We start from the raw sequence: 14,246 nt of genomic DNA, 5'->3' as shown, positions 1-14,246 counted from the left end.
GTTTTTTCCACGTGTCTTGACATCCAATGTATTTCTGCAAAGTTTGGTGAAGATCTGAGTATGTCGTTTTTGACCTTATCTGGAACATCCTTTCTGAAAATTTGAAAATTCTTAAAAAATTCGTCCAAAATCTTGATGTCTCCAATCTCTTGTTTTGTACGTTTTTTCCACGTGTCTTGACATCCAATGTATCCCTGCAAAGTTTGGTGAAGATCTGAGTATGTAGTTTTTGACCTTATATGGAACCTCCCATCTGAAAATTTGAAAATTCTTAAAAAATTCGACCAAAATCTTGATGTCTCCAATCCTATGTTTTGTATGTTTTTTCCACGTGTCTTGACATCCAATGTATCCATGCAAAGTTTGGTGAAGATCTGAGTATGTAGTTTTTGACCTTATCTGGAACCTCCCATCTGAAAATTTGAAAATTTTTAAAAAAATCGTCCAAAATCTTGATGTCTCCAATCTCTTGTTTTGTACGTTTTTTCCACGTGTCTTGACCTCCAATGTATCCCTGCAATGTTTGGTGAAGATCTGAGTATGTAGTTTTTGACCTTATATGGAACCTCCTATCTGAAAATTTGAAAATTCTTAAAAAATTTGACCAAAATCTTGATGTCCCCAATCCTATGTTTTGTATGTTTCTTCCACGTGTCTTGACATCCAATGTATCCCTTCAAAGTTTGGTGAAGATCTGAGTATGTCGTTTTTGACCTTATCTGGAACATCCTTTCTGAAAATTTGAAAATTCTTAAAAAATTCGTCCAAAATCTTGATGTCTCCAATCTCTTGTTTTGTACGTTTTTTCCACGTGTCTTGACATCCAATGTATCCCTGCAAAGTTTGGTGAAGATCTGAGTATGTAGTATTTGACCTTATATGGAACCTCCTTTCTGAAAATTTGAATATTCTTAAAAAATTCATCCAAAATCTTGATGTCTCCAATCTCTTGTTTTGTACGTTTTTTCCACGTGTCTTGACATCCAATGTATCCCTGCAAAGTTTGGTGAAGATCTGAGTATGTAGTTTTTGACCTTATATGGAACCTCATATCTGAAAATTTGGAAATTCTTAAAAAATTCGACCAAAATCTTGATGTCTCCAATCCTATGTTTTGTATGTTTTTTCCACGTGTCTTGACATCCAATGTATCCATGCAAAATTTGGTGAAGATCTGAGTATGTAGTTTTTGACCTTATATGGAACCTCCTTTCTGAAAATTTGAAAATTCTTAAAAAATTCGTCCAAAATCTTGATGTCTCCAATCTCTTGTTTTGTACGTTTTTTCCACGTGTCTTGACATCCAATGTATCCCTGCAAAGTTTGGTGAAGATCTGAGTATGTAGTTTTTGACCTTATCTGGAACCTCCCATCTGAAAATTTGAAAATTCTTAAAAAATCCGTCCAAAATCTTGATGACCTCAATCTCTTGTTTTGTACGTTTTTTCCACGTGTCTTGACATCCAATGTATCCCTGCAAAGTTTGGTGAAGATCTGAGTATGTAGTTTTTGACCTTATATGGAACCTCCCATCTGAAAATTTGAAAATTCCTAAAAAATCCGTCTAAAATCTTGATGTCCCCAATCCTATGTCTTGTATGTTTTTTCCACGTGTCTTGACATCCAATGTATCCCTGCAAAGTTTGGTGAAGATCTGAGTATGTAGTTTTTGACCTTATATGGAACCTCATATCTGAAAATTTGAAAATTCTTAAAAAATTCGACCAAAATCTTGATGTCTCCAATCCTATGTTTTGTATGTTTTTTCCACGTGTCTTGACATCCAATGTATCCATGCAAAGTTTGGTGAAGATCTGAGTATGTAGTTTTTGACCTTATATGGAACCTCCTTTCTGAAAATTTGAGAATTCTTGAAAAATTCGTCCAAAATCTTGATGTCTCCAATCTCTGGTATTGTACGTTTTTTCCACGTGTCTTGACATCCAATGTATCCCTGCAAAGTTTGGTGAAGATCTGAGTATGTAGTTTTTGACCTTATCTGGAACCTCCCATCTGAAAATTTGAAAATTCCTAAAAAATCCGTCCAAAATCTTGATGACCTCAATCTCTTGTTTTGTACGTTTTTTCCACGTGTCTTGACATCCAATGTATCCCTGCAATGTTTGGTGAAGATCTGAGTATGTAGTTTTTGACCTTATATGGAACCTCTTATCTGAAAATTTGAAAATTCTTAAAAATATTTGACCAAAATCTTGATGTCCTCAATCCTATGTTTTGTATGTTTTTTCCACGTGTCTTGACATCCAATGTATTTCTGCAAAGTTTGGTGAAGATCTGAGTATGTCGTTTTTGACCTTATCTGGAACATCCTTTCTGAAAATTTGAAAATTCTTAAAAAATTCGTCCAAAATCTTGATGTCTCCAATCTCTTGTTTTGTACGTTTTTTCCACGTGTCTTGACATCCAATGTATCCCTGCAAAGTTTGGTGAAGATCTGAGTATGTAGTTTTTGACCTTATATGGAACCTCCCATCTGAAAATTTGAAAATTCTTAAAAAATTCGACCAAAATCTTGATGTCTCCAATCCTATGTTTTGTATGTTTTTTCCACGTGTCTTGACATCCAATGTATCCCTGCAAAGTTTGGTGAAGATCTGAGTATGTCGTTTTTGACCTTATCTTTAACCTCATTTCTGAAAATTTGAAAATTCTTAAAATATTCGTCCAAAATCTTGATGTCTCCAATCTCTTGTTTTGTACGTTTTTTCCACGTGTCTTGACATCCAATGTATCCCTGCAAAGTTTGGTGAAGATCTGAGTATGTAGTTTTTGACCTTATATGGAACCTCCTTTCTGAAAATTTGAAAATTCTTAAAAAATTCGTCCAAAATCTTGATGTCTCCAATCTCTTGTTTTGTACGTTTTTTCCACGTGTCTTGACATCCAATGTATCCCTGCAAAGTTTGGTGAAGATCTGAGTATGTAGTTTTTGACCTTATATGGAACCTCCCATCTGAAATTTGAAAATTCTTAAAAAATTTGACCAAAATCTTGATGTCCCCAATCCTATGTTTTGTATGTTTTTTCCACGTGTCTTGACATCCAATGTATCCCTGCAAAGTTTGGTGAAGATCTGAGTATGTCGTTTTTGAACTTATCTGGAACATCCTTTCTGAAAATTTGAAAATTCTTAAAAAAATCGTCCAAAATCTTGATGTCTCCAATCTCTTGTTTTGTACTTTTTTCCACGTGTCATGACATCCAATGTATCCCTGCAAAGTTTGGTGAAGATCTGAGTATGTAGTTTTTGACCTTATATGGAACCTCCTTTCTGAAAATTTGAAAATTCTTAAAAAATTCGTCCAAAATCTTGATGTCTCCAATCTCTTGTTTTGTACGTTTTTTCCACGTGTCTTGACATCCAATGTATCCCTGCAAAGTTTGGTGAAGATCTGAGTATGTAGTTTTTGACCTTATCTGGAACCTCCCATCTGAAAATTTGAAAATATTTAAAAAATTCGTCCAAAATCTTGATGTCTCCAATCTCTTGTTTTGTACGTTTTTTCCACGTGTGTTGACATCCAATGTATCCCTGCAAAGTTTGGTGAAGATCTGAGTATGTCGTTTTTGACCTTATCTGGAACCTCCTATCTGAAAATTTGAAAATTCTTAAAAAATTCGTCCAAAATCTTGATGTCTCCAATCTCTTGTTTTGTACGTTTTTTCCACATTTCTTGACATCCAATGTATCCCTGCAATGTTTGGTGAAGATCTGAGTATGTAGTTTTTGACCTTATATGGAACCTCCTATCTGAAAATTTGAAAATTCTTAAAAAATTTGACCAAAATCTTGATATCCCCAATCCTATGTTTTGTATGTTTTTTCCACGTGTCTTGACATCCAATGTATACCTGCAAAGTTTGGTGAAGATCTGAGTATGTAGTTTTTGACCTTATCTGGAACCTCCTATCTGAAAATTTGAAAATTTTTAAAAAATTCGTCCAAAATCTTGATGTCTTCAATCTCTTGTTTTGTACTTTTTTTCCACGTGTCTTGACCTCCAATGTATCCCTGCAAAGTTTGGTGAAGATCTGAGTATGTCGTTTTTGACCTTATCTGGAACATCCTTTCTGAAAATTTGAAAATTCTTAAAAAATTCGTCCAAAATCTTGATGTCTCCAATCTCTTGTTTTGTACGTTTTTTCCACGTGTCTTGACATTCAATGTATCCCTGCAAAGTTTGGTGAAGATCTGAGTATGTAGTTTTTGACCTTATATGGAACCTCCTTTCTGAAAATTTGAAAATTCTTAAAATATTCGTCCAAAATCTTGATGTCTCCAATCTCTTGTTTTGTACGTTTTTTCCACGTTTCTTGACATCCAATGTATCCCTGCAAAGTTTGGTGAAGATCTGAGTATGTAGTTTTTGACCTTATCTGGAACCTCCCATCTGAAAATTTGAAAATTCCTAAAAAATCCGTCTAAAATCTTGATGTCTCCACTCTCTTGTTTTGTACTTTTTTTCCACGTGTCTTGACATCCAATGTATCCCTGCAAAGTTTGGTGAAGATCTGAGTATGTAGTTTTTGACCTTATATGGAACCTCCTTTCTGAAAATTTGAAAATTCTTAAAAAATTCGACCAAAATCTTGATGTCTCCAATCTCTTGTTTTGTATGTTTTTTCCACGTGTCTTGACATCCAATGTATCCATGCAAAGTTTGGTGAAGATCTGAGTATGTAGTTTTTGACCTTATATGGAACCTCCTATCTGAAAATTTGAGAATTCTTGAAAAATTCGTCCAAAATCTTGATGTCTCCAATCTCTTGTTTTGTACGTTTTTTCCACGTGTCTTGACATCCAATGTATCCCTGCAAAGTTTGGTGAAGATCTGAGTATGTAATTTTTGACCTTATCTGGAACCTCCCATCTGAAAATTTGAAAAATCTTAAAAAATCCGTCCAAAATCTTGATGACCTCAATCTCTTGTTTTATACGTTTTTTCCACGTGTCTTGACATCCAATGTATCCCTGCAATTTTGGTGAAGATCTGAGTATGTAGTTCTTGACCTTATATGGAACCTCTTATCTGAAAATTTGAAAATTCTTAAAAATATTTGACCAAAATCTTGATGTCCCCAATCCTATGTTTTGTATGTTTTTTCCAGGTGTCTTGACATCCAATGTATTTCTGCAAAGTTTGGTGAAGATCTGAGTATGTCGTTTTTGACCTTATCTGGAACATCCTTTCTGAAAATTTGAAAATTCTTAAAAAATTCGTCCAAAATCTTGATGTCTCCAATCTCTTGTTTTGTACGTTTTTTCCACGTGTCTTGACATCCAATGTATCCCTGCAAAGTTTGGTGAAGATCTGAGTATGTAGTTTTTGACCTTATATGGAACCTCCCATCTGAAAATTTGAAAATTCTTAAAAAATTCGACCAAAATCTTGATGTCTCCAATCCTATGTTTTGTATGTTTTTTCCACGTGTCTTGACATCCAATGTATCCATGCAAAGTTTGGTGAAGATCTGAGTATGTAGTTTTTGACCTTATCTGGAGCCTCCTATCTGAAAATTTGAAAATTTTTAAAAAAATCGTCCAAAATCTTGATGTCTCCAATCTCTTGTTTTGTACGTTTTTTCCACGTGTCTTGACCTCCAATGTATCCCTGCAATGTTTGGTGAAGATCTGAGTATGTAGTTTTTGACCTTATATGGAACCTCCTATCTGAAAATTTGAAAATTCTTAAAAAATTTGACCAAAATCTTGATGTCCCCAATCCTATGTTTTGTATGTTTTTTCCACGTGTCTTGACATCCAATGTATCCCTGCAAAGTTTGGTGAAGATCTGAGTATGTAGTTTTTGACCTTATATGGAACCTCCCATCTGAAAATTTGAAAATTCCTAAAAAATCCGTCTAAAATCTTGATGTCTCCACTCTCTTGTTTTGTACCTTTTTTCCACGTGTCTTGACATCCAATGTATCCCTGCAAAGTTTGGTGAAGATCTGAGTATGTAGTTTTTGACCTTATATGGAACCTAATTTCTGAAAATTTGAAAATTCTTAAAAAATTCGACCAAAATCTTGATGTCTCCAATCCTATGTTTTGTATGTTTTTTCCACGTGTCTTGACATCCAATGTATCCATGCAAAGTTTGGTGAAGATCTGAGTATGTAGTTTTTGACCTTATATGGAACCTCCTATCTGAAAATTTGAGAATTCTTGAAAAATTCGTCCAAAATCTTGATGTCTCCAATCTCTTGTTTTGTACGTTTTTTCCACGTGTCTTGACATCCAATGTATCCCTGCAAAGTTTGGTGAAGATCTGAGTATGTAGTTTTTGACCTTATCTGGAACCTCCCATCTGAAAATTTGAAAATTCTTAAAAAATCCGTCCAAAATCTTGATGACCTCAATCTCTTGTTTTATACGTTTTTTCCACGTGTCTTGACATCCAATGTATCCCTGCAATTTTGGTGAAGATCTGAGTATGTAGTTTTTGACCTTATATGGAACCTCTTATCTGAAAATTTGAAAATTCTTAAAAATATTTGACCAAAATCTTGATGTCCCCAATCCTATGTTTTGTATGTTTTTTCCACGTGTCTTGACATCCAATGTATTTCTGCAAAGTTTGGTGAAGATCTGAGTATGTCGTTTTTGACCTTATCTGGAACATCCTTTCTGAAAATTTGAAAATTCTTAAAAAATTCGTCCAAAATCTTGATGTCTCCAATCTCTTGTTTTGTACGTTTTTTCCACGTGTCTTGACATCCAATGTATCCCTGCAAAGTTTGGTGAAGATCTGAGTATGTAGTTTTTGACCTTATACGGAACCTCCCATCTGAAAATTTGAAAATTCTTAAAAAATTCGACCAAAATCTTGATGTCTCCAATCCTATGTTTTGTATGTTTTTTCCACGTGTCTTGACATCCAATGAATCCATGCAAAGTTTGGTGAAGATCTGAGTATGTAGTTTTTGACCTTATCTGGAGCCTCCCATCTGAAAATTTGAAAATTTTTAAAAAAATCGTCCAAAATCTTGATGTCTCCAATCTCTTGTTTTGTACGTTTTTTACACGTGTCTTGACCTCCAATGTATCCCTGCAATGTTTGGTGAAGATCTGAGTATGTAGTTTTTGACCTTATATGGAACCTCCTATCTGAAAATTTGAAAATTCTTAAAAAATTTGACCAAAATCTTGATGTCCCCAATCCTATGTTTTGTATGTTTTTTCCACGTGTCTTGACATCCAATGTATCCCTGCAAAGTTTGGTGAAGATCTGAGTATGTAGTTTTTGACCTTATATGGAACCTCCCATCTGAAAATTTGAAAATTCTTAAAAAATTTGACCAAAATCTTGATGTCCCCAATCCTATGTTTTGTATGTTTTTTCCACGTGTCTTGACATCCAATGTATCCCTGCAAAGTTTGGTGAAGATCTGAGTATGTCGTTTTTGAACTTATCTGGAACATCCTTTCTGAAAATTTGAAAATTCTTAAAAAAATCGTCCAAAATCTTGATGTCTCCAATCTCTTGTTTTGTACGTTTTTTCCACGTGTCATGACATCCAATGTATCCCTGCAAAGTTTGGTGAAGATCTGAGTATGTAGTTTTTGACCTTATATGGAACCTCCTTTCTGAAAATTTGAAAATTCTTAAAAAATTCGTCCAAAATCTTGATGTCTCCAATCTCTTGTTTTGTACGTTTTTTCCACGTGTCTTGACATCCAATGTATCCCTGCAAAGTTTGGTGAAGATCTGAGTATGTCGTTTTTGACCTTATCTGGAACCTCCTATCTGAAAATTTGAAAATTCTTCAAAAATTCGTCCAAAATCTTGATGTCTCCAATCTCTTGTTTTGTACGTTTTTTCCACGTTTCTTGACTTCCAATGTATCCCTGCAATGTTTGGTGAAGATCTGAGTATGTAGTTTTTGACCTTATCTGGAACCTCCTATCTGAAAATTTGAAAATTCTTAAAAAATTTGACCAAAATCTTGATATCCCCAATCCTATGTTTTGTATGTTTTTTCCACGTGTCTTGACATCCAATGTATACCTGCAAAGTTTGGTGAAGATCTGAGTATGTAGTTTTTGACCTTATCTGGAACCTCCTATCTGAAAATTTGAAAATTTTTAAAAAATTCGTCCAAAATCTTGATGTCTTCAATCTCTTGTTTTGTACTTTTTTTCCACGTGTCTTGACCTCCAATGTATCCCTGCAAAGTTTGGTGAAGATCTGAGTATGTCGTTTTTGACCTTATCTGGAACATCCTTTCTGAAAATTTGAAAATTCTTAAAAATTCGTCCAAAATCTTGATGTCTCCAATCTCTTGTTTTGTACGTTTTTTCCACGTGTCTTGACATCCAATGTATCCCTGCAATGTTTGGTGAAGATCTGAGTATGTAGTTTTTGACCTTATATGGAACCTCCTTTCTGAAAATTTGAAAATTCTTAAAATATTCGTCCAAAATCTTGATGTCTCCAATCTCTTGTTTTGTACGTTTTTTCCACGTGTCTTGACATCCAATGTATCCCTGCAAAGTTTGGTGAAGATCTGAGTATGTAGTTTTTGACCTTATATGGAACCTCCCATCTGAAAATTTGAAAATTCCTAAAAAATCCGTCTAAAATCTTGATGTCTCCACTCTCTTGTTTTGTACTTTTTTTCCACGTGTCTTGACATCCAATGTATCCCTGCAAAGTTTGGTGAAGATCTGAGTATGTAGTTTTTGACCTTATATGGAACCTCCTTTCTGAAAATTTGAAAATTCTTAAAAAATTCGACCAAAATCTTGATGTCTCCAATCCTATGTTTTGTATGTTTTTTCCACGTGTCTTGACATCCAATGTATCCATGCAAAGTTTGGTGAAGATCTGAGTATGTAGTTTTTGACCTTATCTGGAACCTCCCATCTGAAAATTTGAAAATTCTTAAAAAATTCGACCAAAATCTTGATGTCTCCAATCCTATGTTTTGTATGTTTTTTCCACGTGTCTTGACATCCAATGTATCCATGCAAAGTTTGGTGAAGATCTGAGTATGTAGTTTTTGACCTTATCTGGAGCCTCCCATCTGAAAAGTTGAAAATTTTTAAAAAAATCGTCCAAAATCTTGATGTCTCCAATCTCTTGTTTTGTACGTTTTTTCCACGTGTCTTGACCTCCAATGTATCCCTGCAATGTTTGGTGAAGATCTGAGTATGTAGTTTTTGACCTTATATGGAACCTCCTATCTGAAAATTTGAAAATTCTTAAAAAATTTGACCAAAATCTTGATGTCCCCAATCCTATGTTTTGTATGTTTTTTCCACGTGTCTTGACATCCAATGTATCCCTGCAAAGTTTGGTGAAGATCTGAGTATGTCGTTTTTGACCTTATCTGGAACATCCTTTCTGAAAATTTGAAAATTCTTAAAAAATTCGTCCAAAATCTTGATGTCTCCAATCTCTTGTTTTGTACGTTTTTTCCACGTGTCTTGACATCCAATGTATCCCTGCAAAGTTTGGTGAAGATCTGAGTATGTAGTTTTTGACCTTATATGGAACCTCATATCTGAAAATTTGGAAATTCTTAAAAAATTCGACCAAAATCTTGATGTCTCCAATCCTATGTTTTGTATGTTTTTTCCACGTGTCTTGACATCCAATGTATCCATGCAAAGTTTGGTGAAGATCTGAGTATGTAGTTTTTGACCTTATATGGAACCTCCTTTCTGAAAATTTGAAAATTCTTAAAAAATTCGTCCAAAATCTTGATGTCTCCAATCTCTTGTTTTGTACGTTTTTTCCACGTGTCTTGACATCCAATGTATCCCTGCAAAGTTTGGTGAAGATCTGAGTATGTAGTTTTTGACCTTATCTGGAACCTCCCATCTGAAAATTTGAAAATTCTTAAAAAATCCGTCCAAAATCTTGATGACCTCAATCTCTTGTTTTGTACGTTTTTTCCACGTGTCTTGACATCCAATGTATCCCTGCAAAGTTTGGTGAAGATCTGAGTATGTAGTTTTTGACCTTATATGGAACCTCCCATCTGAAAATTTGAAAATTCCTAAAAAATCCGTCTAAAATCTTGATGTCCCCAATCCTATGTCTTGTATGTTTTTTCCACGTGTCTTGACATCCAATGTATCCCTGCAAAGTTTGGTGAAGATCTGAGTATGTAGTTTTTGACCTTATATGGAACCTCATATCTGAAAATTTGAAAATTCTTGAAAAATTCGTCCAAAATCTTGATGTCTCCAATCTCTTGTATTGTACGTTTTTTCCACGTGTCTTGACATCCAATGTATCCCTGCAAAGTTTGGTGAAGATCTGAGTATGTAGTTTTTGACCTTATCTGGAACCTCCCATCTGAAAATTTGAAAATTCCTAAAAAATCCGTCCAAAATCTTGATGACCTCAATCTCTTGTTTTGTACGTTTTTTCCACGTGTCTTGACATCCAATGTATCCCTGCAATGTTTGGTGAAGATCTGAGTATGTAGTTTTTGACCTTATATGGAACCTCTTATCTGAAAATTTGAAAATTCTTAAAAATATTTGACCAAAATCTTGATGTCCTCAATCCTATGTTTTGTATGTTTTTTCCACGTGTCTTGACATCCAATGTATTTCTGCAAAGTTTGGTGAAGATCTGAGTATGTCGTTTTTGACCTTATCTGGAACATCCTTTCTGAAAATTTGAAAATTCTTAAAAAATTCGTCCAAAATCTTGATGTCTCCAATCTCTTGTTTTGTACGTTTTTTCCACGTGTCTTGACATCCAATGTATCCCTGCAAAGTTTGGTGAAGATCTGAGTATGTAGTTTTTGACCTTATATGGAACCTCCCATCTGAAAATTTGAAAATTCTTAAAAAATTCGACCAAAATCTTGATGTCTCCAATCCTATGTTTTGTATGTTTTTTCCACGTGTCTTGACATCCAATGTATCCCTGCAAAGTTTGGTGAAGATCTGAGTATGTCGTTTTTGACCTTATCTTTAACCTCATTTCTGAAAATTTGAAAATTCTTAAAATATTCGTCCAAAATCTTGATGTCTCCAATCTCTTGTTTTGTACGTTTTTTCCACGTGTCTTGACATCCAATGTATCCCTGCAAAGTTTGGTGAAGATCTGAGTATGTAGTTTTTGACCTTATATGGAACCTCCTTTCTGAAAATTTGAAAATTCTTAAAAAATTCGTCCAAAATCTTGATGTCTCCAATCTCTTGTTTTGTACGTTTTTTCCACGTGTCTTGACATCCAATGTATCCCTGCAAAGTTTGGTGAAGATCTGAGTATGTAGTTTTTGACCTTATCTGGAACCTCCCATCTGAAAATTTGAAAATTTTTAAAAAATTCGTCCAAAATCTTGATGTCTCCAATCTCTTGTTTTGTACGTTTTTTCCACGTGTCTTGACCTCCAATGTATCCCTGCAATGTTTGGTGAAGATCTGAGTATGTAGTTTTTGACCTTATATGGAACCTCCTATCTGAAAATTTGAAAATTCTTAAAAAATTTGACCAAAATCTTGATGTCCCCAATCCTATGTTTTGTATGTTTTTTCCACGTGTGTTGACATCCAATGTATCCCTGCAAAGTTTGGTGAAGATCTGAGTATGTCGTTTTTGACCTTATCTGGAACCTCCTATCTGAAAATTTGAAAATTCTTAAAAAATTCGTCCAAAATCTTGATGTCTCCAATCTCTTGTTTTGTACGTTTTTTCCACATTTCTTGACATCCAATGTATCCCTGCAATGTTTGGTGAAGATCTGAGTATGTAGTTTTTGACCTTATATGGAACCTCCTATCTGAAAATTTGAAAATTCTTAAAAAATTTGACCAAAATCTTGATATCCCCAATCCTATGTTTTGTATGTTTTTTCCACGTGTCTTGACATCCAATGTATACCTGCAAAGTTTGGTGAAGATCTGAGTATGTAGTTTTTGACCTTATCTGGAACCTCCTATCTGAAAATTTGAAAATTTTTAAAAAATTCGTCCAAAATCTTGATGTCTTCAATCTCTTGTTTTGTACTCTTTTTCCACGTGTCTTGACCTCCAATGTATCCCTGCAAAGTTTGGTGAAGATCTGAGTATGTCGTTTTTGACCTTATCTGGAACATCCTTTCTGAAAATTTGAAAATTCTTAAAAAATTCGTCCAAAATCTTGATGTCTCCAATCTCTTGTTTTGTACGTTTTTTCCACGTGTCTTGACATCCAATGTATCCCTGCAAAGTTTGGTGAAGATCTGAGTATGTAGTTTTTGACCTTATATGGAACCTCCTTTCTGAAAATTTGAAAATTCTTAAAATATTCGTCCAAAATCTTGATGTCTCCAATCTCTTGTTTTGTACGTTTTTTCCACGTTTCTTGACATCCAATGTATCCCTGCAAAGTTTGGTGAAGATCTGAGTATGTAGTTTTTGACCTTATCTGGAACCTCCCATCTGAAAATTTGAAAATTCCTAAAAAATCCGTCTAAAATCTTGATGTCTCCACTCTCTTGTTTTGTACTTTTTTTCCACGTGTCTTGACATCCAATGTATCCCTGCAAAGTTTGGTGAAGATCTGAGTATGTAGTTTTTGACCTTATATGGAACCTCCTTTCTGAAAATTTGAAAATTCTTAAAAAATTCGACCAAAATCTTGATGTCTCCAATCTCTTGTTTTGTATGTTTTTTCCACGTGTCTTGACATCCAATGTATCCATGCAAAGTTTGGTGAAGATCTGAGTATGTAGTTTTTGACCTTATATGGAACCTCCTATCTGAAAATTTGAGAATTCTTGAAAAATTCGTCCAAAATCTTGATGTCTCCAATCTCTTGTTTTGTACGTTTTTTCAACGTGTCTTGACATCCAATGTATCCCTGCAAAGTTTGGTGAAGATCTGAGTATGTAGTTTTTGACCTTATCTGGAACCTCCCATCTGAAAATTTGAAAATTCTTAAAAAATCCGTCCAAAATCTTGATGACCTCAATCTCTTGTTTTATACGTTTTTTCCACGTGTCTTGACATCCAATGTATCCCTGCAATTTTGGTGAAGATCTGAGTATGTAGTTCTTGACCTTATATGGAACCTCTTATCTGAAAATTTGAAAATTCTTAAAAATATTTGACCAAAATCTTGATGTCCCCAATCCTATGTTTTGTATGTTTTTTCCAGGTGTCTTGACATCCAATGTATTTCTGCAAAGTTTGGTGAAGATCTGAGTATGTCGTTTTTGACCTTATCTGGAACATCCTTTCTGAAAATTTGAAAATTCTTAAAAAATTCGTCCAAAATCTTGATGTCTCCAATCTCTTGTTTTGTACGTTTTTTCCACGTGTCTTGACATCCAATGTATCCCTGCAAAGTTTGGTGAAGATCTGAGTATGTAGTTTTTGACCTTATATGGAACCTCCCATCTGAAAATTTGAAAATTCTTAAAAAATTCGACCAAAATCTTGATGTCTCCAATCCTATGTTTTGTATGTTTTTTCCACGTGTCTTGACATCCAATGTATCCATGCAAAGTTTGGTGAAGATCTGAGTATGTAGTTTTTGACCTTATCTGGAGCCTCCCATCTGAAAATTTGAAAATTTTTAAAAAAATCGTCCAAAATCTTGATGTCTCCAATCTCTTGTTTTGTACGTTTTTTCCACGTGTCTTGACCTCCAATGTATCCCTGCAATGTTTGGTGAAGATCTGAGTATGTAGTTTTTGACCTTATATGGAACCTCCTATCTGAAAATTTGAAAATTCTTAAAAAATTTGACCAAAATCTTGATGTCCCCAATCCTATGTTTTGTATGTTTTTTCCACGTGTCTTGACATCCAATGTATCCCTGCAAAGTTTGGTGAAGATCTGAGTATGTAGTTTTTGACCTTATATGGAACCTCCTTTCTGAAAATTTGAAAATTCTTAAAATATTCGTCCAAAATCTTGATGTCTCCAATCTCTTGTTTTGTACGTTTTTTCCACGTGTCTTGACATCCAATGTATCCCTGCAAAGTTTGGTGAAGATCTGAGTATGTAGTTTTTGACCTTATATGGAACCTCCCATCTGAAAATTTGAAAATTCCTAAAAAATCCGTCTAAAATCTTGATGTCTCCACTCTCTTGTTTTGTACCTTTTTTCCACGTGTCTTGACATCCAATGTATCCCTGCAAAGTTTGGTGAAGATCTGAGTATGTAGTTTTTGACCTTATATGGAACCTCCTTTCTGAAAATTTGAAAATTCTTAAAAAATTCGACCAAAATCTTGATGTCTCCAATCCTATGTTTTGTATGTTTTTT

Source organism: Lepisma saccharinum, unplaced genomic scaffold, assembly GCF_977018435.1.
Source record: "Lepisma saccharinum unplaced genomic scaffold, izLepSacc3.1 HAP1_SCAFFOLD_62, whole genome shotgun sequence".
In the NCBI taxonomy this organism is placed as follows: domain Eukaryota; kingdom Metazoa; phylum Arthropoda; class Insecta; order Zygentoma; family Lepismatidae; genus Lepisma; species Lepisma saccharinum.
The sequence above is the reverse complement of the archived record's forward strand: the minus strand, read 5'-3'. Positions refer to the sequence as shown.